At 36.4% G+C, this 25,841-nt stretch overlaps 1 protein-coding gene across 2 annotated transcripts in view; it reads left to right on the forward strand.

Annotated features, from left to right (window-relative positions):
* LOC131927452 (allatostatin-A receptor-like) overlaps window positions 1-25,841 on the forward strand; it is a 224,993-nt gene that overhangs the window by 43,462 nt on the left and 155,690 nt on the right. For both annotated transcript variants that reach the window (XM_059283139.1, XM_059283140.1), the window contains exon 3: window positions 14,799-14,845. The gene's annotated coding sequence lies outside the window, so the exon portion shown is untranslated. The remainder of the gene's footprint in view (window positions 1-14,798; window positions 14,846-25,841) is intronic.

Raw genomic sequence — 25,841 nt, forward strand, 5'->3', positions numbered from 1 at the left:
AAATCTGGATAAAAAATGTTGACAATGTTCCAAGTGGAATTTTTTCCTCTCTCGGCTCGTTACTGCAAGTAATTAAAACAAGCTCGACTGGTGTCGGTCGAGCACGTGGCATATGGCGGGAATTAATCAGCTACTGGACTGGCGAATATGACGAGCACGTGAGTTTGTTTTACACAGGTACCGTCAGGTGGGGCGTTCGTGTCTGGCACCATTGGGACCAGGTACGACCAGACCATGTACCTGTTTACCGGCACGACCAATGTACCTGTTGCCGGCACGACCAATGTACCTGTTTGCCGGCACGACCAATGTACCTGTTGCCGGCACGACCAATGTACCTGTTTACCGGCACGACCAATGTACCTGTTGCCGGCACGACCAATGTACCTGTTTGCCGGCACGACCAATGTACCTGTTGCCGGCACGACCAATGTACCTGTTTGCCGGCACGACCAATGTACCTGTTTGCCGCCACGACCAATGTACCTGTTTACCGGCACGACCAATGTACCTGTTTCCGGCACGACCAATGTACCTGTTTGCCGGCACGACCAATGTACCTGTTTGCCGGCACGACCAATGTACCTGTTTACCGGCACGACCAATGTACCTGTTTGCCGGCACGACCAATGTACCTGTTTGCCGGCACGACCAATGTACCTGTTTGCCGGCACGACCAATGTACCTGTTTGCCGGCACGACCAATGTACCTGTTTGCCGGCACGACCAATGTACCTGTTTGCCGGCACGACCAATGTACATGTTTTCCGGCACAACCAATGTACCTTTTTGCCGGCACGTTAGACCATTTACGTTTACTTTTTGCCGGCACGACCAGACCATGAACATTTAGCCGGCAAGAACAGACCATGAACCTTTAGCCGGCATGAACAGACCATGACCGATGTTTTCAAGCACCAGGTATTTACCCAGGTACAGGAAGTGCAGTTTGTACCTGCGTGCACCCGGCAACTTGACCTGTGAATGTTTGTTCAAATAACTTAATGGGACCTTCTCAAGTTCTAAAGATAATAACACTCCAAACTAGGGATCCCATAAGTGGTCAATACTGATCACCGATATTGATTTACACTAACTCTGGGTTGGTCCGGATAGGATTTAGATCGATGAAGAAAAAAAAAATTGGTAATAAAACCATTATAAATTACTAGTTATTTATTAGAATATATATATATATATATATATATATATATATATATATATATATACATATATATATATATATATATATATATATTTATATATATATATTCTCCATACACACTTGAAAGTATGTGTATATACATGTGTATATATATTCACATTTTTTTCTAGATGTATTTAATTTTATTACTAAAGACTTTTTTACTCAATCTAATTAATCATTTAATTAAGTGGAATTATCATTTTTCTGTATATATTTTGCTATTTTTGCCTTGGTGTCACCCCCCCCCCCTCCCCCATCTGGTGTCACCCCCCCCCCCCCCCCCTCGAGGCGCCTCTGAAACCAGGTACTTTCTACTGAAAGCTCCTAATTATGAAATACAATTATTTTATTTTTGAAACAAGTCTCATTATCACTTATCACTAACACATACTCTTACAACACTGCTCATAAACCTACCCAAAACCTGACGTTAACTCAAAACATTATACTCGCCTGTCAATTTCTGGAAAATCAATTTTTTTTAGCTAATTTGTAACTCGTTATTGCACTTTAAAAAACACGTAAAAATAACACGCCGACATAGAGCATTGAACTCATCTCGTAAATAAAACACGAGAAGTAATTAACTTAGGCGCGCATATGCGCTCACATTTTCCATTTAGCTGCATATCTGAGACTGCTATTTAGAGCGTTACACACACACACACACACACACACACACACACACACACACACACACACACACACACACACATATATATATATATATATATATATATATATATATATATATATATATATATATATATATATATATATATATATATATGTATATATATATATATATTAGAGAGAGAGAGAGAGAGAGAGAGAGAGAGAGAGAGAGAGATAGGGAGGGAGATAGGCATATATATATATATATATATATATATATATATATATATATATATATATATATATATATATATATATATATATATATATATGGGGGGATTGTACCTATAATTGTCGCTCTGGGTATCACCCGACCTCAATGTGCCATTACAGTGGTGCCACTTTGTGCTCCAGACTAGCCAATGTAAGACATGATTTGAAGCAATAAACAAATTAGGCACTTAATTTGTTTACACTTAATTTTAGTGGAGAATATTTTCTGTCATAGTATGTTGATGAGTGAAGAAGTAGAGACAATAGATCATGGCTTTCTACAGCTGCAACACTGGTACAGCCAGTACATCAAAGTACACGACTTAAATATGTCTGTCTGATTTACAAATCAATACATGTCAATACCACTCAGATTTATATATATATATATATATAAATATAAATAAATAAATAAATAAATATATATATATATATATATATATATATATATATATATATATATATATATATATATATATATATATATATATATAGTTACTTCCGTCTATTACAGTACGTTGATTTTTACTTTTAAAGTTTTTTAAAACAAATTTCAAGAGTATATTAACAAACTGAAAATTGTGTAGGCCTACATGTTTTCATAAGCGCGTTTGTCAATTTGCCTGTATTTAAATGTTAAAATTATTATTAAATGCCATAAAAATGTTGTGTTATAAAGGTCTGACATGACATCATTAATTGAACAACGGTAGCATTCGGTCAAATGCAAAGTGCCGTGTTTTGTAAAAGGAAATCCATGTATAATTCACGTGAAGTGAGTGTCTCAGTGTAAAGACAAGCATATTTTTATTATCTGTCCTGTTTCTTTTTCTAATATTTTTTCATGTAGAAAAATTAGAAACGGAAAATAAAGTCCAAAAAAGTCTATTTAGTTGATTTTTTTTCTATTTTCCCCTCATTAAGTTATAATATAAAGAAGAGAAAAGCTAAATTTAGATTACAAAGTGCTCCACGAGCATTCAACATTCTCCTGATCTCGAGAGAGGAAGTGCTTAGATACGACTCGCGCAAAGGGAATTCTGGGAGATGCAACACAACTTCCAAACCAAAGGGACGCAACTCCCATCATCAGGCTCTAAAAGGGAGACAAACGAGTTAAGTAGGCTGGTCGAGAGCCGCCGCTTTTTCCATCGCATGCCGACATGGCAACTCCCTGGCTGTTTGATTCATATTATAAATAAATTAAGAGGCTTACGGTAAGGGGCTTCCTGTTTTTCATGTACCCAGTTATAGACAAATCTAGCAATATAATCATTCCAGTCGAAAGTAGTTTTATGTTCATCTATTAGCTCTAACAGATATGGGCGTTAATTTTAAAATGCACTTGTGGTTTTGTACATAAAGACGCTATATATATATATATATATATATATATATATATATATATATATATATATATATATATATATATATATATATATATATATATATATATATGTATAAATGTATGTCTGAAAGAAACTCTGAAGGAAGTGATGTTTTTTATTTTAGCTAATTTTTTAATGTAGTGATTTATCTATTAAGTGACTTAGAATGTAGTAGTTTATGTATGCATTAACTAGCTAGTTATGTAGACTTCTCTTTGACCAGAAGCATCGCGCAAAGAAAATCCTACCACTCCTTCAGTAACTTAATCCATACAAAAACTACGTGAAGTCTATCGAACTTTCAAGCTGTAAACGAGAAACACGCCAGCGATTATTAAAAGAATCGTTCGAACGTATTCCATTAGTACGGACGCTTGCCTATAAATCTACCCGGCTCGTATCCTCTGGCCTCCATATTACACGGCGCAGATTATGATCTTGAATATGAGATGAAGCTCTACCGTGGCCAGACTAGAGGGGGTGGGGGGGGGGGGGTCACCTAATGTCACGTGACTATGTTGACTTTCTTGTCCAATATCGCTAACACCTCCGGGGGAGCTGCCTGGGTATCACGGCTGTCTTGCGTCATTAGTAGCTCGGGCTTCTGGCCGTCCAGTTCTACCTCAAGGTTATGGCCGTCCAGTTCTACCTCAAGGTTATGGCCGTCCAGTTCTACCTCAAGGTTATGGCCGTCCAGTTCTACCTCAAGGTTATGGCCGTCCAGTTCTACCTCAAGGTTATGGCCGTCCAGTTCTACCTCAAAGTTTTGGCCGTCCAGTTCTACCTCAAGGTTATGGCCGTCTAGTTCTACCTCAAGGTTATGGCCGTCCAGTTCTACCTCAAGGTTATGGCCGTCCAGTTCTACCTCAAGGTTATGGCCGTCCAGTTCTACCTCAAGGTTTTGGCCGTCCAGTTCTACCTCAAGGTTTTGGCCGTCCGGGTCTACCTCAAGGCTATGGCCGTCTATGACATCTTCACGGATTTGGCCGTCTGTCATTTCAATATAGTTATGGGTGTCGCTGCTACCTTAAAGCTTTGGCCGTCTGTCATTTCAATATAGTTATGGGTGTCGCTGCTACCTTAAAGCTTTGCCCGTCTGTCATATTTGTATAATTTCGAACATCCATCTCTTCTGTGTAATTGTGACCGTCTGTCACTTCATTAACTCTCTGGCCGTCAATCTGTATATATATATATATATATATATATATATATATATATATATATATATATATATATATATATATATATATATATATATATATATATATATATATATATATATGCTTTTTGAGGGCTAATTAGAGAGTGGTGTAGGACTATAGAACCCCCACCCCCAACCATTTGTACCTTAGATTCTCATTCTCTTTTTTTTTCTCACTCGGCCAGTGATGTTGTACTTTATTATTTAGGATGCATGTATCGTAACATATTTGGCACTTGTTAAATGGGGTGGCTCACTTACAGTGTTTCTTCCAGACTTTTTTCTCCAGGTGGGGGGGGGGGGAAGGGGCACCTGATATTTTTTTGGGAGGGGGGGCGGTCTAATTTGTCCGGGGGGGGGGGCGGACACTAGTCAAAGTACATATTTAGTATATAAATTCTATCTCGTTCGGGAGGGGGGGGGGGGGCGGTAGACCTTCTTCGGAAGGGGGGGGGGGGGGCTCAGCCTGAAGAGATGCCTGGAAGAAGCTCTGCTGACTTATTATATGTTACATATGTGGATCATTTTAATATAATGTTTGTATTGGCCGGATAGTATAAAGCTGTGTTACATACGTTTACATTATTTTTTGCTTAATGTTTTAAAACTGCTTCAAACCAAATGATTTGTTTTCTATTATATTTATTTTAAAAATTACAAACGGTTTCAATAGTATCAAATTACAACTTGCTATAAAGGCGATGGGGTGCTTAATTGATGTTTACATTAATGGGTTATGGTTTAAATAAACTCTTAATTGGGTAATTATGGGTAAGTTAGTGATGTGGGGATATTTTCTGTATTATGTATATGATTCTCAACATCTTTAATATTTCTGCATTATGCTCTGAATTGTGCTGCATCTGGATGTAGGTGAGGGGGTTGCGTGGAGTGGGGGTGCGTCAGATAATACACCCCCAACACGCACGATGAAAGGGCCAACGAACACAAACATTGGATGACCGCCACAAACTCAAACGACCTCACCGAACTGATCAAATTAGTAATCTCCCTTTGCCCATGTTATTGACTATTAATCATGTTTCATCAGACATTTTGTAACGAGCGGAACAGAAAATAGAAAAAAAGGGAGATAATAATAATTGTGTAACATGGAAGGGACGCAACTTTAAGTTCATTCCCTCGATAGGAACATTCATTGAAATTTTTTCACTTATCGAGTAGTGAAATTTCCCTTATGTTCGATTTCTACGTTAATTCAATACCCACACGGAAAAACAACCACATAAGAAAAATTGTCTCAATTTTCAGTTAGATCTCAACAGACATATCCCAAAAATTTCTTGAAAGCTATTTTAAGAGGTTTTTCTTCTTTGTTTTTTTTTTTTTTTTTTGTATTACAACGTATATGTTTACTTAAATTAATTGGTGCTAGAGAGAGGGGTATCTAATTACCTTATTTCTGATTCTGATAATTGGATGAGACCGGCTCGTAAGAACCGGATCGTGGCTATCTCAGATAGCACCACAAAAGGTGTGATTTTCTCCGGCGCTAAAATGTGTGATTTGTCCCCACACAAAACGTGTGATTTACCACAGCCTGAGATTACTCCGCGGCTGTATTTTTTTTTAGGAATTATCTTTTTTTTAGGAATTATCTTTTTTTTAGGAATTATCTTTTTTTTAGGAATTATTTTTTTTAGGAATTCCCTTTCAGCTTTACTCCACATGATTAAAAAAAATTAGGACGGAGACACAAATCTATTTTAACATATTCAACCTTCGAAATGTTACAAAGCATACGTGATAAGCTTGCGTTCTCTTTGCGCCGTCTGCACTGATTAAACAACTCCAGACTATAGCCATCACAGTTCTGTCTTACACATTTCGGATTACAATGCTCAATGGGTACAAAGCTCGAGTCACATAAAACTTATAAACTCTACTTCATCTACACAATGGACCGTCAGGTTTGAAAATATAATCTTAATTTTTAAGAACCTTAACGATCAGATGTAAAAACATCTATAGAACTAGAACTAGTCTAAAACAGAGACACACACACACACACACAAACACACATACACACGCACATATATATATATATATATATATATATATATATATATATATATATATATATATATATATATATATATATATATATATATATATATATGTATACATTATATGTCGGTCATTAAATCAGCGCTTCAAATGTTAATCTAGAGCTAGAAGCTAATAAAACCGGATTTTTAAATCCGAGAATTACATTTCACTTAAAATTGCAAAGCATTAAAAACAAACAGGTGTAAGTTAACCCTTTAAAATCACACCGTCTTTTAACAATACGATTCCATAGATTTGATGATTGCAAATGTTTATATATATACATATTGCTTTACACAGTTTATTGAGGCGGGGGCGGTAACCCTCAGCTAGAGTTACCTTATCTTGCTCTCTACGCCCTTTCATATAAATAATACATTTTATAAAAAAAAACTTTAAAACAATAAACGTATCAAATATATAGAAACGAAACAAAGAAAACATTATTACCTACACAAAATATAGGCTTACTTGATATGTTGGTATTATCTTATTGTTTTGCCCAGCTAAAGCCGGTTTTATTTGTCTCATTTTTTAAAAATTGTTTGAAGATCTTAATGGCTATATAGGCCTACTGTTGTGGTGTGGGCTGGAATAAAACCGTTGAGTCACGTGAGAAAAATCTGATTCAGTTTAATTTTGTTTTTACCAAAGCTTAAAATAATTTCAAATTGTAACCACTGCTAGAACGCTATGTGGTGAGAATTCTTCCACCAATTCCAAAATTTTAATTCTGCTAGCAACGAAATAAAAAATCAGCCTAGCGTGAATTATTTAGTTAATTTAGCCACACAAAACATACTTAAAATGTATTACTTGAAGACTTTGCAAAATAAACCGGGAGTGATCTCCCCTAAACTTTCTCGAATATTCTTATATAAAAAAAACAGGTTATGGGAACTCGGGATATAGACATGAATTTTAATCCATTTTAAATACTTAAAGTTTTAAAAATAGAATAAAATCTGGTAGACAAAAGAATTACAAATCAAATAAAATGTGCATAATAGTGCGGAATATTATTGGTACTTAATAAATTTACATTAGATTTTTTAAAAATCGGAAATAGCGTAAATTAGCACTTCCGATCAACGGAAATTACTAAAAATATGACAGAAGGTAGAGAATTAGATCTTTTACTTACATGTGAAATTTCATTTATCTATCAGAAATAGTACTCAAGTTATAGGTTTTTGAAAAATTCAAATAGAAAAAGTACCACTTCCTGTTATAGGAAATCGCTCAAAAGTTGATACGAATTTACGATTTTGATAAAATACTTATATATAAAATTTCATCAACCTAGCTGTAACGGTACTCAAGTTATCGTGCTTACACACACAAAACAGACATACGGACAAGATTGCAAAATTATGTTTTTCCGTATCAGTGAGATTTGTAAAAATCTCAATTTTTTTTGTGCACGATTACAAGACTTTCTCTATACTTCGTATATACGAGAAAGTAAAAATCGAGATTTTTGTCAAGACTAAGAGAGGTGTGTCTAGCATCTGGAGAGGTGCGGACTAGTATCGGGGGGGGGGGGGGGCAGTGCCATGGGAGGGGCGGACGATTGCCGTGGGGGGGGGGGAGGTCCGGTGCTTATACACACACACACGCACACACACACACACACACAAACAGACACATATATTTAACATTAACATGGTTCTTTTTATTCCGCTGAAAGGTGTATGCTACATCACCCAGAGATAGCTCAATCGATAACTTAAAAGAAGATCAATATCGTTTTTTCCCTTGTCTAGTGCAGCAGATTGGTTTGATAAAATAACATAACGTGAACAAATGAATACATTGAACTTGTGGGGACCCAATGTGGTGGAACGGGACAGACGTGCGGCATCTTACTTCCGCTACAGCAAACGTTGTGTGTGTGTGTGGGGGGGGGGGGGGCGGTGGCGAGGGGTCGACTGAGGCTTTGTTTGAAATTTAAGTGATATCATACTTTCTGTGTGTGCTACAATAGAGGCGCGTGTGGGTCAATGCATGTTTTACACGAATCGATTCAGTACTCGTCTAGATGGTAAGTTGGAAAATGTGTGTCAGATTTACAGATGTTAAGACCACCCGCATTTTGCGATTACTTTAAAAAAAATATTTTGTAGTTTTACCAGTTGCGTCGCATTCCTATGTCTTTCATAAATTATCTAATGCTATTTTAAATTATGGTATCTCCCACCCAAAAACTTACTTTCACCCCCCCCCCCCCCCCTCCACACACGCACGCACTATGTCCCTACACGTATTACTTCAGTAGGCCCTGTGTACACATCCTGCCCCACTGTGTCGGTACACATATTACTTCAGTAGGTTATGTGTACTCCTACACTGTAGTATACACTCGTGTAACTCCTGCAGTTATGTGGAGTGTACGGGTGAGGCATAAGGAGGGTAGGTGAAGGGGTGGGAGGGGCTAATATAAAAATTATAGCTCCGGTCAGTCTAGGGCGGCAGCTACCAAATGCATCACTTTTTGGGCTGATTAACTACAAGAAATATCTTTATCACAATCACAAGAAATTGGTTTCTTTAGTTTAGGAAATATGATCATAACACAACCAAGAGATATGGGTTTTTTTTTTATTATGGAAAATATCGATAATGCACAATAAAGATAAATGGGATACTCAGATTTTCAAACATCGCTATTAGTAGTAAAGAGAAATAGGCTTTTTTGAATTTATAAAATATCTTTATCACTAATTTAAAAGGGATTATTTAAACTTCTCTACCATAAAATTAGATTTGATTCTTTAAATTATCTCAGTCACTAAGTTACGTTCCATTCTATAAAATATCTCTACCATAAAATTAGAAAGCACTCTTAAAATATCTCTACCACAATTAAAAAATCGCCATCCAGACACGAAAGCTCTGACAAACCCCCCCCCCCCCCCCTCCTCAACCCCCCACCCCACCCCCGGGACGACGAGTTGAATAGACTGCTGGGCAGGCTGACTGTATCAACCTGCCTCTTCAATTCTGCCGTCTGAAGCCCTGATGGGAAAATATTCTTCTCTTAGCCCGTGGGTGCCGGACAGTCTGAGACCCCAGGGTAACAATGGCGGCAGATGACCCACGGGTTAACGCCTGCTAAATAGGAGACTCGCGCATGACATAAATAGCGGCTGCAGCAGTATTTTGGAATTAATTATGTTAATTAGATGAAATAAGATTTTTTTCTTTGTGCTCCGATTTTTTCTGCCTAAATACTTTAACTTTCTGCCTGTCTTCATCTGCTTTGAATAAGGAAGCAATTAAATAAATCTAAATAACTTGTGTAAATAATTCCATTAAGATGTACTTTAATTCAAATGTAAAGAAATTTATGGTGCAGTTTGGCAAGCTGACATAATGCTGACGTCACGCTGACGTCATATCGTCGTATCAATATCAGCCTTGATTGAAACTTTCCCAACACTCAATTTCATATTTATATCGCTAAACATTCCATTTTTTTTAAAAAATGCACTTGATTTTTTATTTTTATTTCAAATTTTGTTAAGATAATTGAGAATTTTGAGAAATTGTGTTGAGGTTTTCAAATTACCATAACCATTTCCTTTAAATTATAAATTGTTATATATTGTCTTTTGTATTTTAAACAAAAACACCTGCCCCTCCCCCCAAAATCAAACCTTAACTCGACAACTTATGGTACACTAAACCTAACCTATTTACTGCCGTGCTTAGATCTCTGCTATAGAACAAAATAGTTTCCTTAAAATGAAAAGAAAAGAGTAAATTCAATTCAACATCATTTTAACCAATCAAATCTCTCGTTCCATCCGCCACCTCGATCACCAACACCGCGCCGCTACTGTTTCCAATTTGGATTGGTGCTTAATAAAACATTTCCATAACTCGACAGATCCAATAACTCTCGGTGCGAATTTGTATACGCGTAATCTGGCTGGGTTATCGCTCCTTATCCTAGCCATCGGAATCTGTAGAGTCATTTATTTGAACGTGCCGGGAATACCAGTCATAAAATATTTCCTCTGGCTATGGATTATTCCAATCCCTGTGTGCTGTATTCCCGACATGTATTCGTTAAGTCTCTTGCAGGGAACACACACGTATCTTTGTTGATTTTTTATTGAAAACCCACACTTGGAAAACAAGTCTAGTGTTTGGTGTCTTTCAGAATTGCTAACGGTGATAAAATATAAATTAGTTTGGATTACCCTATCTTGTAATGGTACGACGTGGCATAGAGAAAGTACGCTAGAATGTTAACCCTAAAGTCTCGAGTTCGAATCACTCAGTAGAATGTCCCTTTGCCCACTCCATACTAACATGTGTACATACCTGATGTCTTCTTCAGCACAAATCTATCTGGTGTCTGGTAAAGTGGGCATGTGGTCAAAACGTATGATTTCACTAATCTAGTCTATTCATCGTTAGGCTAATTACATCTACAATAGCCGCACTGTTTTTATTAGTTGACACTTCTACTTTCATCCCCAATGCTACCTTTTCATTAGCCTAGTTGCATCTACATTTACTTTCATCACCAATGCTACGTTTTTGTTAGACTAATTGCATCTACGTCTACTTTCATCACTAACGCTATTATTTTGTTAGCCTAATTACATCTACATACTTTTCTCACCAATTCTACCTACTTGTACTTCCCTCATCAATTCTACCTTTTGTTAGCCTAAGTACATCTAAATCTACATCTACTTTTCTTACCAATGCTACCTTTTGTTGGCCTGTTAAAGCTTCTATTACACTGACTAACAAATCGTTTGTATAAGTTTTAAAAACGTGTATTTGCCTTACTAAAGTAACATTTTATTTTGATTGCTCCCAGGTCTATGTGTATGTGTGTTCAAACGTATCGCTGTGTAGCGTGATTCGCATTGTGTAGCGTTACGCATTTAACAAAAGGCTATGTGTCTATTATGCAACATTATCAATGTCATATAACAAAGGCTTCATGTTTATTAAGCAGCATTATGCGTTTCGTACAACAAAAGGCTACGTGCTTATTAAGCAACAATATGAATTTCGTATTAAATAAAACACTAGATCTATGTTTATTGTGCAACAACGTGCGTCTTATTTGAGCAAATAATCCATTTTAGCCTTGAAAAAATGTGCGTTTTTTTTGAGCAAATAATCCAGGTTAGCCTTGAAAAAATGTGCGTTTTATTTGAGCAAATAATCCAGGTTAGCCTTGAAAAAATGTGCGTTTTATTTGAGCAAATAATCCAGGTTAGCCTTGAAAAAATGTGCGTTTTATTTGACCAAATAATCCACGTTAGCCTTGAAAAAATGTGCGTTTTATTTGAGCAAATAATCCGGGTTAGCCTTGAAAAAATGTGCGTTTTATTTGAGCAAATAATCAGCGTTAGCCTTGAAAAAATGTGCGTTTTGTTTGACCAAATAATCCACTTTAGCCTTGAAAAAATGTGCGTTTTATTTGAGCAAATAATCCGACTTAGCCTTGAAACATTGTGCGTTTTATTTGAGCAAATAATCCGCGTTAGCCTTGAAACAATGTGCGTTCTGTTTGACGAAGCATTTCGTGCTTATCTTGTATTCTTCCTACACAACCAGCCAACAGAACAATGACAGTGCAGCTATACATGCCCTGTCAAGTTGCAGTTCGATGTCGCCCCAAGGTATTAGTGATTGTATTGATTTTCGCCTCATGTTCTATGAGATCGATACTTTTTTGTTTTGTTTTACCTGAAGTAGCTTGAGCGTAGCTGAAGTGAAAACATACAGTTTTGTAGACTTGTTAAAGAGATAGTTGACCGCTTTACAGGTTTCATGTTCGCTTGACCATAGACACATGAACTTTTTTCTAGACCAAATACATTACTTGAACATATTAGAACAAATTATATATATATATATATATATATATATATATATATATATATATATATATATATATATTTATATATATATATATATATATATATATAAATATATATATATATATATATATATATATATATATATATATATATATATATATATATATATATATATATATATTCTTTCTAGAGCAATTGTCTTCTCATTTAATGTAACTGAACTGTCTTGTAAACCAATGACTTATTACTGTCTTCTTTTTATATAAAGTATTAACTGACCCCTATAGAACATTCATATATCATACCACCCAACATAACCATATAAAATCACAGTTGGCAAGAATTCAGCCGTCGGTTATGTCCTTTATGTCCCTTGAGTGGAGTTGACCGCGGCTGGGGGTCAGCTATCTAGAACAACATGACCGTAGAGTCACGTGACATGTTTCCGTACCCTGTGTCAGGTTGACCGTGCACGTGTAGCCACCGTGTAGCCACCGTGTAACCACCGTGTAGCCACCGTGTAGCCACCGTGTAGTCACCATTAGCACCGTGTAGCCACCGTGTAGCCACCGTGTAGCCACAGTGTAGCCACCGTGTAGCCACCGTGTAGCCACCTTATAGTCACCGTGTAGCCACCGTGTAGCCACCGTGTAGCCACCATGTAGCCACCATGTAGCCACCGTGTAGCCACCGTGTAGCCACCGTGTAGCCACCATTAGCACCGTGTAGCCACCGTGTAGCCACCGTGTAGTCACCATTAGCACCGTGTAGCCACCGTGTAGCCACCGTGTAGCCACCGTGTAGCCACCGTGTAGCCACCGTGTAACCACCGTGTAGCCACCGTGTAGTCACCATTAGCACCGTGTAGCCACCGTGTAGTCACCGTGTAGTCACCGTGTAGCCACCGTGTAGCCACCGTGTAGCCACCGTGTAGCCAATGTGTAGCCTTAAGAACGGGGTCTACGTTGGGTGAATGTAAAGTATCTCGCTCTAAAGGTGAGGTATAAGTCACTCAATACTTGGATCTACCCATTGTGGGAGTCAGTTAGTGACGCACTGTACCCACCATAACAGTGTACACGAGACAGGCACTGACGCACTTACGCTCGACTCCTAATGTACGTTTAATTCTTGTTGTTGCACCCATCATCACAATGTACACTAGTCAATCATGACGCACTGACTCCTAACTACCCTCACTCCAGCTGTCTCGCCCACCATCACGTGTGTACAGTCTACCAACTACTCACTGACTCCTAACTACCCTGACTCCTAACTACCCTGACTCCAGCTGTCTCACCCCCCCATCACGTGTGTACAGTCTACCAACTACTCACTGACTCGAGAGATTTGTTTTCTCATGCATGGATTGCACTTAGAACAAACACGCCTGAAAACGTTCGATACATATATAATAACCGTTCGATACATATATTACATTCAAATGCCAGTAATAGCATATCCAGATAACACGGAAGTATATGTCTATGTGGTTGACATATACTTAACCTTGCTGCCACATACAGTTTGACTCAAGCACTGACTCAACGACTCCTATCGTACATTTGTTTCCTATTGTCCCTCCCAGCTTCGCGGTGGATACGAGTCAGATACCAACGTATTGACTCCTATCTCTCCATATATATATATATATATATATATATATATATATATATATATATATATATATATATATATATGTTACGGTCAAAGCCCGAAGTCGGCCAATACGCGGATTGGCCAATATCGCCTCCCCATATATATATATATATATATATATATATATATATATATATATATATATATATATATTTTATATATATATATATATATATATGTGTGTGTGTGTATAAGACACATACACACATATGCATATATATATATATATATATATATATATATATATAAATATATATATATATATAACTATATATATATATATATATATATATATATTATATAGTTATATAAAGTGTATATTATTGTAGATTTAGATATGCGTTAGTGTGCATGAGTTGGTGTGATGGTCTATCAATACTATCATTTGTTAAAATTTAGCTAAACAATACCTTTTTTAAACTCTATACTTTATAAAATAGAAAAGCTTTATTGTGTTACATAATAAAAAAAAAAGTATTTTTATAAAAATTATATCACTCAACATCTTTGTCTTTTCTTTCTTGTAGAAATTTGCACTGAGAGAATACAAGTAGGACCTACAGTTCACACACACGTGAGTATATATATATATACATATTTACATGCATGTGTGTCCGTGTGTATCTTAGTATAGAGTATAGACAAAAGATATTCACATGTGTTATGTCAGTAATAGTCTAATGCAGGGGTCGGCAACCTTTTGAAGCGGAAGAGCCAAAGGTTACAATTTTCAAAATTTCCCTGGTTTTAAAGAGCCACTAACATTTTTAAAATTTCAAATATTTATTTTTGTATTAAGATTATTAGTATTTGTTCAAGGAGCTGGAGAGCCGCATCTCGAAATCAAAAGAGCCGCATGCGGCTCGCGAGCCGCAGGTTGCCGACCCCAGGTCTAATGGGTCTACTTTTTTTTTTTTTTTTTTTTTTTTTTTTTTTTTTTTTTTTTTTTTTTATTGAATACTTTTATTTGTATTAAAAACAAGTACATCAACATCAAATTCTTTACATAATTTCGAACATCAAATGAAAGCGAAAGGTTTTGCAAATGTACATAATAAATATTTACATGATGTCATGTATGTGATTATAAAAAATTGAAAGGGATAACAGTAAAAGGGGTGAATGTCAAATGAAAGTGTCAGGACTCCGGGTGGTGAGTGGAAAGAAAATTGTTCAATGAGGGGGGGGGGGTTGGTGTTTGTATTTTTTTTTTTTTTTTAAACCTTTATTTTCAATATAAAACAAGTGCATCTACATCAACATCATTGGCATAATTTCAAACAGTAATCAAAACTGAAATATTTCTACAAATGAAAAGTCAATGGGTTGTTTGTTTTAACAATATGTAGGCCTACAATGCTGATAATAAAAAAAAAAAAAAATTCAGCGCTAGTGAAAAACATCGAAATCAAGTAAAGGGAGGGGTCATGGGGGTAAAAAAAAGGCACACTTGAATGAGGGGGAGGGGTAGAGGTAAAGTGAAAGTGATTGCTGTCTTAACAATGTGGAATTTTGTAGGACATGTGACTGTAATGAACAAACTATAACAAACACCATATAGTACAGTTGATTCTTTTTAATTCTTGATATAATACTTCTGTAAGTACAATTATTATGGTGTGTAAAACTAAATAAAGCAAAATATTTGTTAGGAAAATCTGGTTCTGATGAAGTTTGATATTATTTTACAAATATTATATACATAATTTAAAAATATACTATTTATACACTACATGTCTATGTGTATATGTTTAATAAATCCAAATCTAAATACACATATAACAGCTCTTACAGTTACCTCCCATATTATACAACCACGCATAAAAACACGCATAGACAGACCGTATTGAGATAATGACAAGCAATCACCCGCAGCACATTCAGTGATTACTATAGATTAAACATTGACTGGAGAGGAAACATGACCCTTATTAAAAAAGGTTATAATATATTAAAAGTAAAAACATGAAATAAAAAAAAATAATTTAAATCAGGAAGATAGATTTTTTAATCGCTTAATTCCATTGTACTCTTGAAAAGCTTAGCTTTGTTTTGCGTTATTAAATAAATAGCATTATAATTTTTTTTAAATTAATCAAATTTACGACCAAGGCTCATATTAAAAAAAAAATTAATTTTCCTCAACCACAACATATTTTTACCAACAACTAGGAATTATGTTAAAAATTTATATTTTTTTATACAACAGCTAGGATCATGTTTAATTTTATTTTAGAACTCTAAAGACGACACAACGTGATTGATATTTGATTGGGGGGGGGGGGGGATATGCTTGGACGTGTACCAGCTGACGTCTGCTCCGAGCTACGGCCTTCAGCGGCTCAGGGATGGGATTAGCGTGTCTAAACAATCATTTCTGGGTTTAATTATCTTTTTTGTGAGGTTGTTGTCATAAAAACTTCTCCTGGTATTTTAAAACGGAATTAGAATTTTGAAGTGTGGCTTAGTGAAGAGGGAAGGTATGGGGTGGAGGAGGGGGGTAAGGGGGTGTACACGTGTCAGTCTATAACATCGTATGTGTTTCATAATATACGTTTATTTGATGACAGGAAAAACTCAACGTGTTTAATTAATATGACAAAACTATGTCTAATAACTGTCAAATATGTATAGTCGATATATATATATATATATATATATATATATATATAGCCTTTCCACACACACACACACACACACACACACACACAGATATATATATATATATATATATATATATATATATATATATATATATATATATATATATATATATATATATATATATATATGTAGTTATATTTATATAGACCGCTAAATTGATATGGAGTAGTTTTGACTTTGAACGCACTATTTGGTTGGAATAGTTATGAAGAGCTGCATGTGTAAAGTAGTTACGACACAACACTTGTATGAAGGAATGTCTGTATGGGGTAGTTATGACGTGGCGTTTCCCACAAAGGGTAATGAGTGCTCACATACGGACGCGCCATGTGTGTTATTTCTGCGGACCGATGTGCAGCAGCGATCCTTCTTCAAACGCTTCCCATCCTGTTATCAAATAAACGGTGAAGATGTTTGTCTTCCTATAAGATCAGAGGTGAACCAGACTAACACATACTTTACGGCTTATACACAACTGTGTTTTTATAGTTTCTGTGTACAGTTGTGTCGGATATTTGATTTTTAATCCTTGCGAAGTAGTTTTTACTCGAAAATAGATGATTAATTTATGGTACGTTGGAAGCATTTATAAGCAGCTTATGTTTACATGAGGAAAAATTATCTAAAAAACCAGTAACACATAACACACACGCCATAAGCTAAAGGCGAACCACACAGAAAACTAAACAGTAACAACAGGACATTTATACATAACCCACGTAAAAAACACGAAGATCTCACATAAAAAAACAGGTAATAAACACAAAAGCTGATGTGAAATGGTCTGATAAAATGCACAAAAACTGGTTTTTATTGGCTGAGATTTATGAATGTAAAAAAAGAATAACATATAACCTGCAGGTAACACACGTACCCTGATCACACATATAACCTGCAGGTAACACCTGTACCCTGATCACACATACAGTGAAAGTCTTCTTTATCTACCACTATCACGTCATTATGGATCTTTGTCTGGACAGATATTGCTACATGCCATACACTAAACCTTTTCTCACACAGCTTAACGTTAAGGAAATGAGACTTTGTATCTCTTCATGGTACTGAGTATTTTTAACACAAATTGGCATAGATGTATTGAAACCTCATCTGAGAGTAGAGTTGAAATCTAGATCTATAAACGTGTAAGGAAAATATACATTACACATGAACTAACCTCATAGTATAGTATATAAGGAACAATACATATTTTTGTCCTTTTCTTAAAGGGCATGCAAAACAAATTGAAAACGTTTTTTAAAGTAAATATAAGGCTTACGTTCAGAAGAGGAGGGGGCGCAGTTGGCAACTCTTAACCTGGAGATATGTAAGTAACTATTGCAGGGTGTATGTATGGAAGAAATGTCAGGAGTCCTGTCAGCCATGTACAACACGTGTCATGTATGACACAACCTGTAAACGGTACCACTGTAGCCTGAAACAAAGGTGCATGTATGTATGTTTGTGTGTGTGTATGTATGTGTGTGTATGTATGTGTGTGAATGTATGTGTGTATGTATATATGTGCGTGTATTATGTATGTCTGTCTGTATGCATGTATGTCTGTGTGTATATATGTACGTCTGTGTGCATCTATGTACGTATGTCTAAGTGCATGTATGTATGTCTGTGTGCATGAATGTGTTGGTATGTCTGTCTGAATGCATGCATGTGTTTGTACATCTGACTGTATGTGTTTATATGCATGTTATTTTTTATTGTTCTGATACAGCGGGTCACACAACGGTTCCTTTCATAGAAAGTGTGGGAGAAGTGAAGGTGAGGGTCGGTCGTTATCTTTACAGGGGAAGTAGAGTCAGTATAGTTTTAAGGTGTCGTTGTAGAAGAAGACACGCAATCGATTTAAGATGTGTTGGATGGTAGTTTAACGAGTAAGGATTAGGGTTTGTTGAATGGACGGGATTGTATTGCTAGGTGGCAGGTATTGTTAGGGGGTAAGGTACAAACACACACACACACACACACATATATATATATATATATATATATATATATATATATATATATATATATATATATATATATATATATATATATATATATATATATATGGGTGAAATCAACGTGACCCAAGGTGTCGTGAAGCTGACACTTTTAGGAGGTTGTCATCAACGTGACACTGTGGATAGTAGAGTGACACCAACACATTTTAGTTAGGTGACATGAACGTGCAAAATGTGAATATTATGATGACATCAATGAGATACTGTGAATAGTGGAATGACATCAACGGGGTACTATGGATATCACACTGAAATAACGTGTAAAAAGTGATACAGCTACCCCCACTCCTACGTCTATGGATCGATTAGTTTTGATTGAAAATAAACACAATTTGATAGTCTTAAAAACCAAACGTATCGATTGACGGCATTAACATGGGGCGCACAATGCGTCTTATCGGTCTCATCTGGACCCCACCGTGGGCGACATCAGGAAGTGATTTCTCTCAAAGACCCGATGATCGATCTCTCGCCACTGTGGGCTTTGTCAGGAAATTTCTTCTATGAAATTTGGATTACAACAGATCAATACAGACAGCACTGCGCGCAAGATGGCGCCGATTGACTTTTGGCAGGCGTGAACTTTATTTAATATTCTCAAGGTCAATCAACAGTTGATGAAATAGAAATTTATTGTTGTTATCGTTTTTGTTAATAGTTCACTGACCAATATTCCGGCTCTACAGTCTAGACGTGTATGCTCAATCTTTGCACCCGTCTAAAGGCAGAACACAATAAAAAACAGTAAATTGAGTACTTCATCTGTCCGAGGAATAAAAAAAAAGGTAGCTTAAAGTAAGACGGAATTTAGTTTTGGTAGACTTGACTTTAAATAAGACTTAAACCTTCCATTTTGTCCTGTCCCCGGATGTTGATTTTGAAGTCCCAAGACATCCCTGCTGAATTCAGTTGTTCAAGAAGACTCCCCTAGGTCTGTCTTGGGCACCCTGTCGTTCAACTTTCCTGGGGGTTCCACTCAAGTTTTGGTAGACTTGACTTTGAATAAGTCCTCAACCATAACCTTCCATTTTACAACCTTCCATGATATACCTTCTGTCTTCAGTTCTTCAAGAAGACTCCGTCTCCAGGTCTGTCTTGGGCTCCCTCTCTTTCCCCTTCCCTGTGGGTTCCACTCAAGTTTTGGCACACCTGCTGAGTAATTAATTAGTGGACAATCATGCGACTAGTCCTCATAACATCTGTCTTGAAATGACTTTGGATTCAAAAGTTTTGTCTTCTCTAACATGCCGAGGTTTGAGATCTGAACAACAAAGAATTTTTGTAGTCGTACAACTAAGACATAGGCCGGCAACTCTTCCTGGCTAGTTATTCAACTTCCCCCCCCCCCCCAGGTTATTTTTTGCTTCTTTTTCTTGCAGTTTTCATGTGATATTCTGCCTGGCTATGCTAGTTGCGGTTGAGTATGGCGATTTAGTCGCCATTTTCTGTAGTGGGTTCGTCAGATTGTTGGGTGATGCTGCCTTTTGTTTGAACTGGTGTTGTAATCGTGGTTACGAAGTTTTCTTCTGAGCCATGTGTTGATAAATGACTACTTCATTTTATTTGATACACTATCAATTTAATTTAACTAACACGCAGTCAGAATTTAAACTCTTGCCTGAAATCTGAAGACTCATTAGTAGTAATAATTTAATAACCACATATTATTAATGAATTTCATTGCACAAACAGCCAAAGTTAGAGTTATTCCCAACACTGTTATAGATTATCCCCCTTATGATTTCTTTTACTATCTTGATAAATATACACACTTCATAAATTTAGCTTTGCTATTGAAAATAAAGTGCATAGTACTTAACTTCTTCCTTTACTTTGAATAAATTCGGCGTTGAAAAAGCAATATATTTTTTTTTTTTTTTTGCTCCCAGGTGCTAAGTGATTTATCATTCAACGAGTTATTAAAGCTAGAAGTCAAAAAGTCATTAATTTGTGTATTAAAAAAAGGCTATACAATTTTCAGTACTCAGTTTGAAATTTTTTTTTTATTTAAACGAATCCTGAATGTTTCGTTTGGGCTATTCTAACTATTTCTGCTTTCTCCCGGCTTACGGGCCTTGTTAAGTATAATAGAGTTATTTTTTTTTTGTATTAGCATAAATTTGTCAAATTCTCACCGAACACATGTATCCGTTATTTACTAGATAGCGAAATCATAATTTACTTAGGTTGAATAAGGTCCTAGTTATTAGACCAATTAAAAGGTCGGCGTGGTCGGGTCGGTAAAGCTCATGGTTGCTTAACCAAAAAGTCCCGAGTTCGAACCCCAGGGCAGATGAGGCTCAATAGTTGTGGAAAGCAACTCATCTGGAAGAATAGACTAAAAATCAAACAACTTGTAGTTTGTTCTCGGATAAACAAATGGTATGGAAGCGAATCCAAAAAGAAATACCGCCCAACAATACCATTAAGAACCAAGAAGAAGATGAATTCATACTTGAATCAAATTGCTTGAAATGTGGATCATTGTTTAAAATATGTTAGAAAAGAAAACATAATTTGAGTGTCTTTAAACATGGACCGGGCAACAAACTAAACTGTTAGCATTGAGCGCATATTTCCATCTTGTGCTGTTTGTGTTAGCACATGCCGCAATACCGCGGACGACGAATGAAATAAACAAGAATTATCTCCCCTTTTATTTTTCCCTGTACTATTTATTTACGGACCCCCCCCCCCCCCCACTACCCTCCCCCCTATACTTACTGGAGTCATGCTCGGCTATAAACAAATAAACACCTCAGGTCGTATGCATTCCGCCGCGGTAAGTTAATCATGCTATAATCAGAAAACAATCAGGAAATAATCATTTAATCTCTCGGTTGCTAAATGCTCAGGTATACGATACCACAAGATATGAGAATTTTTGTTGGGGAATAAAAAAAAAATTATAACAGGTGCGACTACTCTCTATTTCTACTTCTGGTGACCAGGGGAGGTAAAGCAAGCTTCGATAACTCAACAAGTAAACACACCTGATTCTAAGAGGCGAGTGCATGAATAGCAAACATGGCCGGCGCCACGTCGCTTTCACCCCCTCAACCCCCACCCCCCTGGTGTACCACGTGCGTACACGACGCGAAAAGAACGCCGAGGATAAATAAAATAACAGCCCCTCACGCTGGTAAAAGATGGGGGCATAAACGGCCCGGGGGTGAGGCTAATTATATCCCTCGTCCCGTGCGGCATCGGACTGCCGCTGACATTATAGCTCGGTGGCCGAGTCGGTAGTGTGTCAGCCTGGATAATTTATGACCTCCCCTGCTGGATGTTGACGCGGGTTCTAACCCATGCCGCTCTAATTGGAGTCACACCCAGGCATTACGTACTGAAACGGCTCGAGTCAGTCTGTGATTCTCTTCGCTACTGCTTAACGTTACAGATGTCACATACTGTGATATGCAAGTATGTTTCATTGTAAAATCATCGCAAGTTGGCCTTTTAGCTTTCGGCCTTTTGTCTTGTCGGCCTTTTGTCGTCGGTCTTTTGTCCATGTCGGCCTTTTGTCCGTGTCGGCCTTTTGTCCGGATCCCCATTGCAACACAACAATTATTGTTAAACATGCTGTAGTAATGTAGAGTTGCTATTTTAGTTTAGATTTTGTAAACAAATTAATGCAGTATTACATTTAATCATCAATAATCATATACACAACTACCTCAGAAATGTAACCAACAATTTTCAGCTTTATAACTAACGCATACTATATTCAAATTAAACATGTTGTAGCTAATTCAGATTTAACTTTGGTAATTAACGCAAGTTTAGATTTAACATATTATTTTTTCTCCTATGTGAAAGCGAAAATTCAGAATTTTAGAGAAAATATCTAAATTTTTGTTAAATGAGAATCTATATATATATATATATATATATATATATATATATATATATATATATATATATAATTCTCTTATTGGAGACGATAGAAAACACCATGCTGTAAGCGTGCTCCCTACCTCCCCCACCCCAACATGGTCTGGTGAGTTGTGGTTCACGCTAAATGTTTACAATCGTAGAGCCGGGTTTAGTGACGGCTATTCGGGGCAGATAATGTAGTTTGAACCGATTTTTAACTTATGGGAGGTAACTAAGAGGAGTTTGCTTTCAAGGGGGTGGGGGGTTGGGGGGGTGGGGGTAGGGGGAAAGGAGGGGGGTATCGTCCTTAACGACCATCTGATAGTGTTTTAAAGCAAATATTTTCAGTTGCAGCATTGGTACTGTCGAATTCACAAATTATGAATTACTGAAAAGTAGAAAATAAAACAACAAAATAGCGACGTATGATACGCCGCGGGTCGGCTCGTAAAGATTAAACTAGTTCTATAGAACTAATCAATTCCACAAAACGCAACACATTAGGAGGATAAACAAAATGTCAAATCTGATGCATTAGAGGGACAAACAAAACTACCGTAAGAAAAGTCCTGAGGAAAAAAAATTACATCGAGTTACGGCCTGGTACTATCAGCAATGGTGACCTTTAGCAAAGGTCAGCCAATGTCCAGTAGAGAAAGAAATAAGGCAGAGAAGGTGGAGGCTACATAGAGGAGACTTTACAAGTAACAACCAATGAGATTCACTACACAAACTCTGAAATGGAACCAACAACGCCATCATAGAATAACTTGTCAAAGTGTACCCGAGCCTTACAACTTGGCTGCACTTAGACCAACATAGGTGAACAGATTCTAACACTAACGATACCTGTAACTAAATAGGCCTGTATTATATGAAACATCCATGTTTCGGGTCTAATTGTTTGTTTACATAACGTTACGAGTGTATAAGTTTCTTTGAGGTAAAAAGTTAACAAAATATGGATCATTAGCTTATTACGGTTCTTTAATGTGAATAAAGCGCAATATCGTCAGTTCAAATTTTAGGAACGTAAGAGTTAATTAGTGAACAATGAAGCATGGAAGTATTGGTGTGTACATTTTATCGCGTACACATAAAGTACAAACATCGCAACATATAATGTGCATTCAAATTCAAATTCAAATTTATTCACGTATGCTAATAGTTATGATTCTTGGAGGTGTTCATTAACATTTGTGTACTTATAAATCGACTATTAAATAATTTTCATAAGATATTATTTATAAATTATAATAGAAGTGAAAAAATGAAGTTGTCATTTTAATTCTTGATAAAAATCAGTTATTACTGGTCAGCTAAATGTAAAGTCGTCTATTCTAATTAGTAATTAAGCAACTAGAGATTTTGATACAAAGTAAATGAGGTCATATAACTAGAGATCTTGTGATTTTGACCAGGGACCTAGGCTATATGGCCAGGTAACAAAATATGTGAACTAGCATGATCACTGTACAAATGCATCACTGCAGCGAACCATACATATGGATATGTGAACTAGCATGATCACTGTACAAATGCATCACTGCAGCGAACCATACATATGGATATGTGAACTAGCATAATCACTGGACAAATGTGCATCACTGCAGCGAACCATACATATGGATATGTGAACTAGCATGTTCACTGTACAAATGCATCATTGCAGCAAACCATACATATGGAGATGTGAACTAGCATGATCACTGTACAAATGCATCACTGCAGCGAACCATACATATGGATATGTGAACTAGCATGATCACTGGACAAATGTGAACCACTGCATCTAACCATACATATGGATATGTGAACTAGCATGATCACTGGACAAATGTGCACCACTGCATCTAACCATACATATGAATATGTGAACAAGCATGATCACTGGACTATGACTGAACCACCGTGCCCACATACACACGCACTCTTGCAGCAAACCGTGTATCCGAATGCCCGTTGTGACGGTCCTGCGATCGACGTCCATCGTTACGGTCCTATACAGGCCAGATATGCAAGGATATGTACGTCATTCACGCTTCACTGTATGTACGTCATTCACGCTTCAGTGTATGTACGTCATTCACGCTTCACTGTATGTACGTCATTCACGCTTCAGTGACGTCTACACCCCGCCTGGCTGTCATCACCTCAGATCTCAGATGTGTTGACAGCCCATCACGTGACCAACACCCCCACCCCTCCCCATCCCAACATTCAATAGCAAGTCAAAAAGTATTGACCAATGCCAACATGAACTGAACTTAAAAAATGTAAACAGTTCTACTTCAATTTGTGTATATCAGATAGCGTGAAAAAACCACAACTAACTATATGCGCCTTTATGTGGAATACACGACAAATAGGATGTTCACTACACATAATATTGACAGTTAAAGTTGAGCACTTTGTGGTTGGTCAACATTATCAGCCCGGATCGCTGAAAGAAGAAGTGATTTCATGCAACACCAGCTCTCAAACAGCCCATTCAGTTCACAACACTAACGTCCCATTTACCGTTTTGTTCAGTACTCAGGCATGACAATACAAAACCAGGCGATTGATTTTCAGCTTCCATTATTGGTTTTTTAAAGCATTGTTTTGTGAGAGTTCTAAATTTATTTCATTTAGTCTATTTTAACTTGTTAAATATATATTATTGATTTTTTAATCTTTGACTGTTCTAAAATTTATTTCATTTAGTCTATTTTAAACATCTTAACTTTAACACTTTAAAAAGTCATGTTTTGATTTTGATACTAAAGGGAAACGAATATATATATATATATATATATATATATATATATATATATATATATATATATATATATATATATATATATATATATATATATATATATATTAATTAGACCTAAAATAGTTATGTTTTAGATAAAAAATATTAACGGGAATAATAAACGGGATGTATTTTTTTCTTTAGTTTAAATGTACACTTTTCTGAAAAAATATTCAATTTTCGAGACGTTAAAATAAATCCATCAA

The sequence above is a fragment of the Physella acuta genome, unplaced genomic scaffold (genome assembly GCF_028476545.2).
Source record: "Physella acuta isolate Inbredline_101_S28 unplaced genomic scaffold, ASM2847654v3 ptg001402l, whole genome shotgun sequence".
In the NCBI taxonomy this organism is placed as follows: Eukaryota; Metazoa; Mollusca; class Gastropoda; family Physidae; genus Physella; species Physella acuta.